Raw genomic sequence first — 12482 nt, 5'->3', positions numbered from 1 at the left:
TAAATATGACAGATCACTTTAGTCGGTGAGGAGAGAGAAATACGATATGCAGATGGTATGACATGAAGGTGTGACCTGCATGTTAATATAAGGTATTCATTTCATGACATGTGTACAAACTGTGATGTAGCTCTCGCTGTCAGAGTCGGTGCTGCATTACAGTCAGTGAGAGTGTAAAGTGTATCTGTTGTGTTATCATCAGTAACCTAAGACAAGAGAGGAAATTGCCTATAATGAGCAAAAATAGACTGCATTGGTCAAACCTTTGATTTCTATTTAGAACATGTTCCTCCTGAGGCCTGTTAGGGTTATTTCACATGCAAGCCCCCACCCCCACCCCACCCCGACTCCACAACCTCCAATTTTATTCCCCAACCCTGTCATCCCCTCTCCACCCCATTGGCACCAACAATACCACTCTCACTGCACCACCCCTCTCTCAACAGGCTTCTGTGGAATTTATTCAAATATTTTGACATTTCAGCTCCCCTCACTTCCCGAGCAGAAATGATTTGTGACAGCTGGAGATGGGCTCGGTCGGAAGAGCTTCCTCTAACACCCCCTCCCAAACCCCTACTTCTTTGTAGAAGGGCAGATTTTTCTCTTTCGACTCCTATCTTTTTTCTTCCTCCTGCTCAATGCTGTTCCTCCTGTGAGGTGATGTAGGCCTTGAAAGGTTCTCCCCTCTTTTTTTTTTCTTTTTGTGTTTCCATTGAGTGATAGACAAACTGGGTGATATTTCTCTATTTGTTGACATTTTGTGTTTGCTGTCTCTTTTGTGCCTTTTGCTCAGTGCCCACCTACTGTTTGATCCTAGGCTGACACCAAGTATCAGTAGCACAGGGGGTAATATTCCTCTGTATTCCTTCATGTGACTCCTCTGAGGATACAGCAGAACAGAATCCATCCTTGTTTAGTTTTTAGGGGAATATCAATTACATAATCGCTTTTATACAGTATGATCACCTGCAGAAAGCCTCACATTGTTGCATGGTGCTATATTATCACAAACATATCTCAAAAGCCAACAAACTGAGATCATAAAAAAAGAGGATTATGTCCAGCAATGCTGCCTGTGACATCAGAGAGTTGACAGCAGCACAGTGAACAGACAACAAAGACTCCATTTGAATAATGCTGCTCATTAGTTGGGGGACAGGGCCTTTTTCTGTTGCCGCCTGTCTCTGGTCATTTTGCGCCAGTGCTATAGACAAACACACGCACTCAACACCAAAGTTGAGTCACTGCAAGGTATGAGAGAAAGGTATGAGACGCTCAAGACAAATGTGTCTTTCTTTTTTTTTTCTTTTAATTCTATCTCCAATGATTAGACATTTTCTCTTGAGGAGCGTCATGGTATCTGCTCATAGAGAATAAAGTCCAGTTTTCAAGTGCAGCACTTGCTGTAGACTGAAGACAGCTACTGAAGGGAGATCTAAGGAACCCAGAAAAGACTTGAACTCCTGGAAATCAGCTCTCACGTATCAGCATGGTAAAGAATAATGAGTTTCCTAACAAGCAAGACACCAAAATAAAAATCTTCACAACATCCTGGTATCAAAACAGTATGTTGTAGCATACTACTTCGGATTATTCTTTTTAGTTGGATATTCTTCTCACACTTTGAAAAATAATATCTCCTTCCACACAAAAATGCAGAAATCCCCACAAACCCTGACATAATCATGCCAGGCCAGAAGGTGGTGATGTCTACATTAATGATGCTAGTTAGCTGATTAGAAAATAAATGCAATTTGTTTGTGTGAACAAATGATGAAGTAAAAGGAGAGTAATGATAAAGTGATGAAGTTCTTGGTTTTACGGCTCGTTATATAAAACAGAAGCTGAAACGCACAAAGTAGACTGAGATGCCAAAACCTCTGTTTGTCTTGTACACATACTTACACTGAGTTTTTAAAAATCTTCATATTGGAAAGAGTTTTTTTTTTATCTCAGTTTTTCTGCCTAAAAACACATTTTGCATGTGGTTAATTTAGCAAAATAACAGTGTCACTGTCAATGGGTATGAAATTAGATTTGTGCCAATCGCATCAAGCAAAACGCAAACGTCAAACAAGAGAGAAAATAAACCTCATTGAAGCATTAAAAATATTCAAAAGTGAAACCTGTGATTTGCAAACTAATTCTTTGTGTAAAATGTACAAATTATTGCTCTTTTTTGTTTGAGGATACAACCTTTTGTCACCAGTTCTCTCGGCTTCATTCTCACTGATCAGTGTCGCTCTGTCTGTCAGCTTTGCAGATATGCTGACAACCCTCTCCTTTGTGTTGCCTGACTTTTTGTTTCCAGTTCTGGCACGAACAGCTTGGTGTGAGGGTCTTTAGAGAGTTTTGATGGGGGAAAAAAGGCAATTTTTCCTGTCTTTTATTCATCTCCATCTCTCACGTTGTCCCACATTTTAGCCAAACTAAACCAAAGTCAACCAGGCAACATTGGAAGGCACAGTTAATAACCGTTAGTCAGAAGATTGCACCCCTGTCCCAGTCTGAGGTCTGGTACCTTCTCAGTACCTTCCTTAAACAGAACAAGGCTAGTTGCTTTTTCCTTTGAGCTACAATAGGCTAAGCTTATTATCAAGCAGCTAAGTGCTTTACTATGATAAGTCAACAGGCTGCTTGTGGTAGCCTCCTATTAGTTAATTTTCCCTTCATGTCAAACCATTTCTTTAAAACATCATTTGAGAATTTGGCAGGCTTTTTTTTATTTTCTTTTTTTTCCTCTTTGACTACTCCCTTCATGTAACATTGTAATGTATTACAGTATAATGTACTGCAAGGGAGCAAAGAACATTTTCTGCAAAGTCTGCAAACTTCCAAGATTTTGATCCAATCATAAGAAATTAAATAAAAATAGAATAATAAACTTTGTTAATTTATTTCATTTTAAGCTTTCATGATATACTGTTATTGTTGATGGCAGGAATTACCTCCTGTATCTCTCTGTGTTATATATTAGTTGAAGAAACCCCATAGTGCTCACACCACATTATTTCAACACAATTCCTTGTAGAGGATGGTCAGTGTTATTCTTTATGATCATTAACTTATGCAGCATGCTTCTTTTTATAATCAGCTCCAGGGGCTGAATAGCAGTTCTTGACACAGAGCCAGCCTTTCTTTATCAGTTTGTTAGGTTTCTTTGAGGCTCTGGCTCAAGGGTTATTGTTTCCACTGCATGCCACAAAGTGTATGAACAGCTCCCGGTACTCAGCCTCCTGTCCATCAATGATACACCCAGCCACTGCACAGTCATCTGGGAATTTCTGGAGATGACAGGACTCTTGTATATGAAGAGAAACTGCAAGAGTACAACCCCCTGTAGTGCTCCTGAGCTGCTGACCACCTTCTCAGACACACAACCTCTCAAACTGTGGTCTGTCTGGGAGGTAGTCAGTTATCCAGGTGGTTGTGGAGGTACCTACCCGTATTTTCTGCAGCTTCTTACATTACAGAATAGGCTGAATTGATTTAAAAGCACTGGAGAACTTAAAGAACATGATCCTCACCTTGCGGCCTGCTTTTTTTAGATGAGAGTAGGCTTGCTGACGCAGATAGATGATGGCATCTTCAACACCAACTCAAGGACAATTAAATACAGAAACAGAAACGAGGTGGCTAACTCAGACTTCATCAGTAAGGTACGGATGATGATGATGATGATGATGATGATAAGGTTATATCTTCCATTTCTATCTCTGATGAATAACACAACATGGATTAATGTAATACTGTTGTAATTTTGTGCATTTTCCATTTCTCATGATACAAAACACTGTGTAAATATTTGTAATATATAAACATGTTTCATTAGTTTTATTACAACAATCAATCAGCTTCAGTCCCCTCTGTTTTACAGCCTACAAAGAGCAGAGGGAGAAATGACTATTGATCGTATTGTTTTCATGATTATAAACCTGTATGTCAGAAACTTTACCAACAGAGCCAAGCAAAGCAAATGCAACAGAACAAGATAGCTAATCGGTTATTACTTACCAATAGCGTCAATGAGGCTAACTCTGCATACGTCTGTCTTCTTGTTTTTTTCTCAGAGACTGGATTAAAGCTGGTCTGTTGCTATGCAAAACATTATATCATAAACTTACTAAATATAATAGCCTTGTCTCTATGACTGTCACAGGAGGCTGAAAGAGCATCCAAGTGTGTCAAATAAGTTTGTTAGCTTCAGGGAATCTATACCCTGATTCAGTAAAATCCAAAACTTTTTAAACTTTCGTAACTCATAGGTCTAATGACAACAGCGTCTATTTCTGGCATAAAATATAGTCATCTACTCATCGATAACATTTTGGTGAAAGTCGGCATTCTTCGGACGCTATTTAGATCACTAGAGATCCGCATATATTCATATAACTGGGTGAACGGGGCATAGACAATACAGCCTCTAAATAAGACATTATCTGTCTTTATTTCACCAATACTTTAAGACGATTGAATGAATGAACGGATACTATTGCACCGTTAGTTCAGGGCTGCCGTGTTGTTGTTATTGGGGGCTATCGGGGGCTATTGGGGGCTTATTTGGGAGCTTTCTACACACGCGTCTAGTGGGATGACGTCATCAACGCCAGCTGCTGCAGCACAGCTTATTTACTCCATCCTCTGTGACGGTCGGCTATCTTCACACGGAATTTCCTACTGCTGGTTTTGTGCAGCATTGCAGAATATTTATCAGATTTTGACGATATGAATGATGACTTTGAGTACGATGGACGTCCTTACAGTTTTGAGCCAGAGTATACGGATGAGGAGCTCCTGGAAAGGAGGATGCAGCGGCACGCATCAATGACATCATCCCACTTCTCTTGCTTTAACTTGACGATTTTAAATGTTGATCCATTGTGATGAGAAGATGGATGTAAAAGTACTGTCAACAACAAAAGTATCAGAACACATATCTTCAGAACTGAGTTAAACAGAGGTTCATCCTTCATTCAAATGAAAATAGCAAAAACAAAGTAATTTCATTCACCCAGACTGTAAAAACATTCTAATTGAACAGACCTGAGGAAAATGCAACTGTAGCTCTAAAAGGAGAAAATCAGTCATATGTCCAGAGCTAATAAGTGTATAACATGATAGAAAAGAAAATTAGTTCATAGCTGTCATTTGGTTGATGAAGAGGCAATCAAAATCAAAGTGAATCATTCTGTGAGGAGGATTGTGTTTTGGAATTCAAACGGGCAATGCTTCAATATGACAAATCAGCTGGTGTGGTGCATGTTGATTGATTCCGTCCATGAAAACCTAATAGATTTAGCCCTCTGTGAATTTGGCTCTCATTAACCTCGCAGCATTTTCATACCAGAATATATTGGAGCCATTTTATCCACCACTCAAAGGCAATTCAGAGGGTGATAAATCCTTGGCTTATCTAGCTGCAGGTGACAGTGCAGCAGAACACTGCGGCTGACGGGGGCACAAACACACACAACAGAGAGATATGCATGCACACAATGAATACATTCCACGTAAACACGCACACACATGCACACTTTTTTTCCTGAGGGTCGCCATGGTGACCCATGTGCGGAAAAACCTTGTGATCCAACCGGAACCAAAGACACGCTCCTTGACCCAAGCGACCAGGCACAGCAGAAAAATCTTCCTCTCAGCTCCCAGAATAGAAGAGGATGAAGGAGGAGGAAGAGAAAAAAAAGAAAAACAGAATTCAATTACACAGTCGAAACCCACTCCTTGCCCTCGGGGAGTGATATCAGCACCATTTAAAAGTCTGATTACTCACAAAACCAATAACATTTTGACTCCTTGGTAATGGACCAGTAGATTAGAAAATTTAGATTACATTTAACTGCCTGTAGATTCTCATTAAAACGCCACCAACTAGTTAGAAACAATAGGTAATTAAGAGAGTAATGAAGCGCAGTAGCGTTAGCACACGTCGGCTTTATGCTACTCTTGTGGGACCCAGCCTTACTTTGCACTTATCCTGCAGCAAAGCCATACCAGTGCCTCATTTGGGCATTACGACATATTAAATTAGATTAATGAATTTTGGAGGCGTCTCTGCGGGGTTGGTTGTTCTCCTAGCGGTGACAGTATAACAACAGATTATATATTAGAGGAGGCCTGCAAGCTGTAGGCAGACCAGTGCAGGTTAGTCTCCTGACAGAAGTGCGAAGTGTGACAGTTTGGGTGGAACCTGTGTCGTGTTTACTCCTGCTAAATAGTCAAATGCAAATAATCATAAGCAAGCGTGCTGCATGAGTAGACACAAAATCGTATCCAAAACTCCAGATTTGATTCAGCAAAGTGAGGCCTATTGAATTAAACATGATTGATTGTGACACAGAGAGAACACAAACAGAGCGGAGAAAGCCCAGGGTGATGAATTGGTTGGTGCCCGTGTTCAGCTTTAAGCTAGGTTCTGTAGTTTAGGTCAGCCACGAGTAAATGCTTCAACATGAAGTAAATAGCAATGCAAATGAATTAGGGCACAGTTTTCCTGAAGACAAATAAAACTTTGAAACACTTTGATACACTTTCAGCCTCCTGTGACAGTTATAGACACAAAGTTTTTACATTTTGTAAGATTATGACATAATGTTTTGTTGTTTTACATTGCAACAGACCAGATTCGATCCAGTGGCTTAATCAAGAATAGAGGACTTACAGTTTTTGGGCAGATATCATTTGCTTTAGTCTTAAAGTGAAGGAAAAGTTTTACTCAGCGTAATGTGAGTGGGGTAATTGTTACTGGAGTCGAACAGTATTCCTCCACTATGGTGTTGTTCAAACTTATCGGGAGGTGGAGACAGATGATGATAATCAGTTTCCACAAGCAGGTCACCTGTCAACTCATTGCATTTGATAACCAGGTTTTGTGCACTACCCAGAATTGTTTAGCATTTGCGTACATGAAACATTAATACTAACAAGTTTAGTATCTGGCAGGGGTAAAAACTTTAGAGTTACAGTCGATGTATATCAATACATGACACATATTCACAATTTCTCATCTTAGTTTCTAATTACATTTTAGAGTAAGTGGTTCGGAGTGGTTGCAGCTAGCTTTTAGCTTTAGTCGTAGCTTTGTTTTAAGAAAGGCTACTGTAGGTGTACAGTTTTCAGAATTTAGATGGAATTTACAAATATTCTTAAAGTTTTATACTTTAAATTTGACTAACTGCATTCTTCAACAAGCTATTTGGGGTTTTCCTTTTCCTTCAGTGTGTTATACAGTTTTTTTTTTCTTTTGCTAAAAGCTGAGGGTAAGGTACGTGTGATCATTGTCACTCGATTTTAATGACCCTTACTCTAAAACTACCAAGCTGAGTTTCGTGAAATATGGTGGAGAGTTGGAGGACGGGCAAAAGAAGAATCTATTCAATTGTGGTGCAGATTAGGACCATTTTCATTAATATTGTGAAGCGCTGGATTGGTTCAGATGGACAGTGTACTCTTGTTGTGCATGTAAAAGTCCAGAATAGTTACAAAGTCCAAAGTCCTTTTCAAAGAAAGTGTCCTCTCACCCACAGAAGAAACTGTTGAATATTTACTTTTACATAATTCCCTCCAAGTGTCTGGACTGGCACAAGCACTCAGCCATTCTGGACCAATCAGCTGATCAATCAGGTGAGGGAGCATAAAGAGACACAACGTACAACAGTAAAGACAGACAAGAAGTGTAGAAGCAATGTACATAATGTGTATTTTGAACATAATTCACATAAACCTATTCTATTAGACCCTCAGAACTCTGTTCTGTAAAACATTTGATTAGCTCATGAGTGCACAAACAAACAAACAAAAAAAAAACACTTGCCCAGCACAGTTTTACACCTTTGTGTTTTCTGATGTCTGGGAAATAATGAGATTCGGTGTCAGTCTTTTACAGTAACACACTGCCCTCTATAGGGCTGCACCCTAACTGCGTTGGCCTCAGCCTCACCACAGCAATATGTTGTTCACTCCGTTCCCACCTGTTTTCACGACACTTTATGGGTCTACTTTTCAACACAGACAGATTATTTGTCCTCAGTTGAGCATACTCAGAGTCAACTGCAAATGACTGTTAAAGTCATTTAACTTCTGCAATGGTGACAGACAGATGTTGCACACCTTGTGCTTATAAACACAAACTGTATGTGAATCACAAGGGGAATATCTCTGCTGAGCACATACACACTCGCACAATCCAGCCTGACAGTGTGTTTGTGCTTGTGATGTCTTGAGCAACTGAGCCAGATTGAAACGCACTGACAGGAGTCAAGGAGGAGGAAGAAGAGAAACTCAGAGAGCAGATGGCCCTGTGCAGATAGACTCAGACACCGGGAGCGAGGTGTTTTTCTCTGAAGGACGAGAGCTTGTATTGTTGTGGCTGTGAACGCCACTCTGCCGCATCGCATACTAGAGGTCCCCAAAGAGCCGAGGTCTTATGGTGTCAGTGTCTCCCTCCCAGTCCTCATCCCCCAGCCCGGGTCTATTGTGATTCCTGTTTTTTAATTTCTCAAACGCAATCAAGTGTGACACAAACTGTTTACCTAGCGTGTCTGCCACAACCGGGAAGAGAATGGAAGGGAAGAGAAAAAAACAGACTCGCAAGCCAGGATCTCAGCACAAAATAATCCTCCATAATACCAGAGTTTAAAGAGGCTTTGCCAACACCTCCCCGAATCCCCACTCAGCCTCACTCTGCCTCACTCTGCTCTTATGAAAAAGAGGGAGCGGGAGATAAAAAAAAGAGGAGGGGGGGGGGGGGGGTGCAAGGAAAAACACATCTGAAGAAAGCTGGTAAATACACTGCTCAGTCTCATTTGGGATTGCTAATTATTGTTTTTAGAGCACAACAATTGGGGTATTAGGGCATAAGCGGCTGGAGATAGCATCCAGAGGAGGGCACGGGAGGGAAAGGGGAGAAAGGGAGAGGTGCAAGGGGAGACAGATAATGAGTTGACAGAAGGGGAGCTATGATAGGGTCTGGTCCATGACGGTGTCTCTGTCTCTGTGGTACAATACACCACAATATCAGGAGGCACACCGACGCAGTCTTTTTCTGAGGGTCAGGAAAAGTGAAGGAAAAGTTTTCAGTGTTCCACAGCTCAGGAATCAGCTGAGATTAGAGAAAGTAAACAAAACAATTACAATAAAGGTACAGCCAAGAGTGTTAATATGATAACAGGATTCAGCCTGAGAAATTATTTTACAATGTTGTACACTTGATGAACCCACAAAGAACCATTGTAGCCTGCTTTCCCCTCAGCTCTATGGAGCTTTAGTTACTTTCAGCTCCCTATTTTGATTTTAGAGCTGCAGCCTTACAATATGGGTTCACTCTGAGCGCTCTCCTTACATTACCTTTAGCCATAGAATGCAATTGTTCTCAAAAGTAAAACGGAAAGACTGTAACGGCACAAGAACCAGATTCTTCTGGGAAAGGAATAAGTCAAACGACAGAAAACATAAATAAGTTTTTCCAACAGTATGAGAAGGTACGGAAAGAACGACATTTTGAAAATCAAAAGCATGTTGACTAATCTCTAACAATTTCCAAATCAACCAGTCCTGGTGAACAGCAATAACTTAAAGTGACTCTTTGGAAGGATTTGTTCAGTTTGTGGAAACACTGCGACCTGGTTTAACATAGAAAAACACTGTCCATAAATCTTCATTTAAACTTTTTAGCTTTTTAATGCCCAAACATTTTCTGGAGAATGACTTTACAGTTGAAGTTTCTGGCATGTCATGCCACCGTTTGCCCCAAATGCCTTCTGGTGAAAGTTGATGAATTAAATGCATCTTTCGAACATTGCCTGTGAACATAATCCATGTTGCCAGCTCAATATATTTGAATAAAATATCTCAGTTACACACAGACATGTGAAAAAGAAATTCACTTTCAGGTCTTTGGTGCTTGCCAGAGCTGCTAAGTTGAGGTAAATACAACCTCAGGTGAACAACAGCACATGAGACGTTTCACCATGTATCATTATTTATGTAACAAGAATAAAGCATAAATGTGGAAGCAGTGTGTGAAAGAACTAAGTACACCCCATAATTCAGCAGCAATAACTTGAAGTAATAGTTTTCTGTGTGATGTCATCAGTCTGACATTGTTGTGGATAAACTTTGGCCCACTCTTCTTTGCAAAGTTGCTTCTGTTCATTGAGGCTTGTTTTCATTAATTTCTGCACAGCTCTCTTAAGGTTCCACCACAACATTTCAATCGGGTAGACCTGGACTTTGACTGGGTCCTTGCAACGGCTCGATTCATTGGGATTCTTTGGGTGTGCTTGGGGTCATTGTCCACAAGTCTTTATGTTTGTTCAGATGTAACTTTGCCATCCTAAACTGTGCTGCCATGTTCTCTTTAAAGAGAAGAGGCTTTCTCCTGTAACCCTTCCAAAGAAGGCTTTTGAGGTGCTCACACTTACAGAGCATCAATTAATATAATTTGATTCGAAGCAAGTGGTGGCTGCTGGTTATGGAATAAAAATATATTTTTTAATTAGTCTGTAAATATGGGCAAATTATTGAGGAATTACTAAAGAATACATGTGGAAATAAAATAAATCTACAAATAGAGAAATAATGAAAAAATAGATCAATGTGGAAATATTCATTTTGAACTTTTTTCCTTATTCTTTTCCACTTTTCCATTCTTTTGCTTTTACCATTTCCATATCATATTTGTTCATATGCTAGTGTAGTGGTAAGATTGCCACCTTTCATGTGGGTGACTGGGGCTCAAATCCTGACTTACCCACCTGCATGAAAGGTACTACCTCCAGTAGGAGTCCTTAGGCAAGACTCCCTTACACTACCTGGGATATGAGTGCAAGTCACTTTGGAAAAAAGCATCTGCCAAATGCATAAACATTGTTGCCTTTGCTAGTTCCCTTTTTCTTGCTTTTGTCATTTTCTTACTGCAAGCGCTCCTAAAACTGAAAATGCAGGTGACAGACCCCGATGTTGAACCTTCAGCTTCTCATTACCAAGGGAATTTTGGCATGTTTAAGATTGTGTTGCGTCCTGTCTTCTACATTTCCAGATTCCTGCAAGTGGAAGATACATATCATTAATGAAGGAATCTAACACTCATCAGTGGTGAGCATCATGTGGTGGTTGGCTTCATCGCATTGTAAATCGTAGGCCGCAAAGCTTTAGAACGGAAACAGCGTGTGCCTATGAGCTCAACCTCTAAAAGACAGGCTGGTGGGATATCAGAAAGAAATTAAAAGGGATTTAAAACTAAAATGGATGTTAGACTCCATTGCATTGGGAATTTGAGAGAAGAATAGTACGTTTGGCAAAAACCATATATTTAAAGGTCACGATCGAGCACAGTAAAGGGAGTTTACAGCAGAAGTACAAATGAGCCAATCCATTTAAAACTTGAAAGTCATACATTAATTAGTTACTGAGTCTAAGAGCCTCAAACCTTTTAAACAACGGGCAGTTGTTATTAAGAACAAACCAGACCAGTTAATGCTGTCAAAGGTAGACCGCAATGGTTGACCCTTGATGTTATGAGCACTTCTGCGCGGATTTTGGATCTTTGTAAATCAGACTGTCAGACTGTGTGGCTTTCTTTGAGATATTTTAAGGTTGCACCGTTTTGGACCAAGTCACAGAATGTACACAGAATCAAAGAAGATTTTATCATGCAGTTTGTGTTCATGTATGATATTTACCTGTAAGTTTATTGATGAGTCAGAGGCTTGTGAGATTCTTAAGCATCCTGGCGGGACTGCTGGCACTTGTGGACGTAATCATACTATCACTGAAACATCTAGTATAGCATCATTTGTTTTTGTTTCAGTATAGAAAATTAGAAAATAAAAACGGTAAAAGTATACTTTGAAAAAAAAAAGAAGCAGGTTCTGGCTTCTTCCCCTCAGCACAGAGGAAAGCGATATGGAAAGCACATGGTCACACACTCTCAAATACACTTTGGCTTTTAGTTTGTGAATGAGGAGGCTGGCCAAAGTCATCTGGAAGCTTCCACGTGCCAATGAATACATAAAGCAGTAATTAGTAAAGATAACAGCGCCACCTGTTGGTGTTTCACCCTGTGAACTCAGACAGTTATAGGGAGCTGTGGGACACACCTGAGCCTACAAAGGCTCGGTGTGAAAGATCTGGCACATGTGAATGTGGTGTGTGTGTGTGTGTGTGTGTGTGTGTGTGTGTGTGTGTGTGTGTGTGTGTGTGTGTGTGTGTGTGTGTGTGAGGATATCTTATTTTATTTGGGCCACCCATGTAAGCATGTGTGCTGCAGCGCTTCCATTTGTAAAGAGGCTTACTGAGCATATGTGTTGCTGTTGTGAGCAGTGTGCGCGTGTATTCGTGGAGGGGTCCAACTGCATGTCCTGGGGCCCACCTGGCAGCGCTGGGCAGAATCAGGGGCCTGAGCAGCTGGCCTGGGGGCTGGTGGTGGTGTTCGGTGCAGGGGAGGTTTAAGATGGGTGTGTGGGGGTGGT

This window comes from Leuresthes tenuis, unplaced genomic scaffold, assembly GCF_036924035.1.
Source record: "Leuresthes tenuis unplaced genomic scaffold, fLeuTen1.0.hap1 SCAF_10, whole genome shotgun sequence".
Taxonomy (NCBI): Eukaryota; Metazoa; Chordata; class Actinopteri; order Atheriniformes; family Atherinopsidae; genus Leuresthes; species Leuresthes tenuis.
This window is presented reverse-complemented; position numbering follows the sequence as displayed.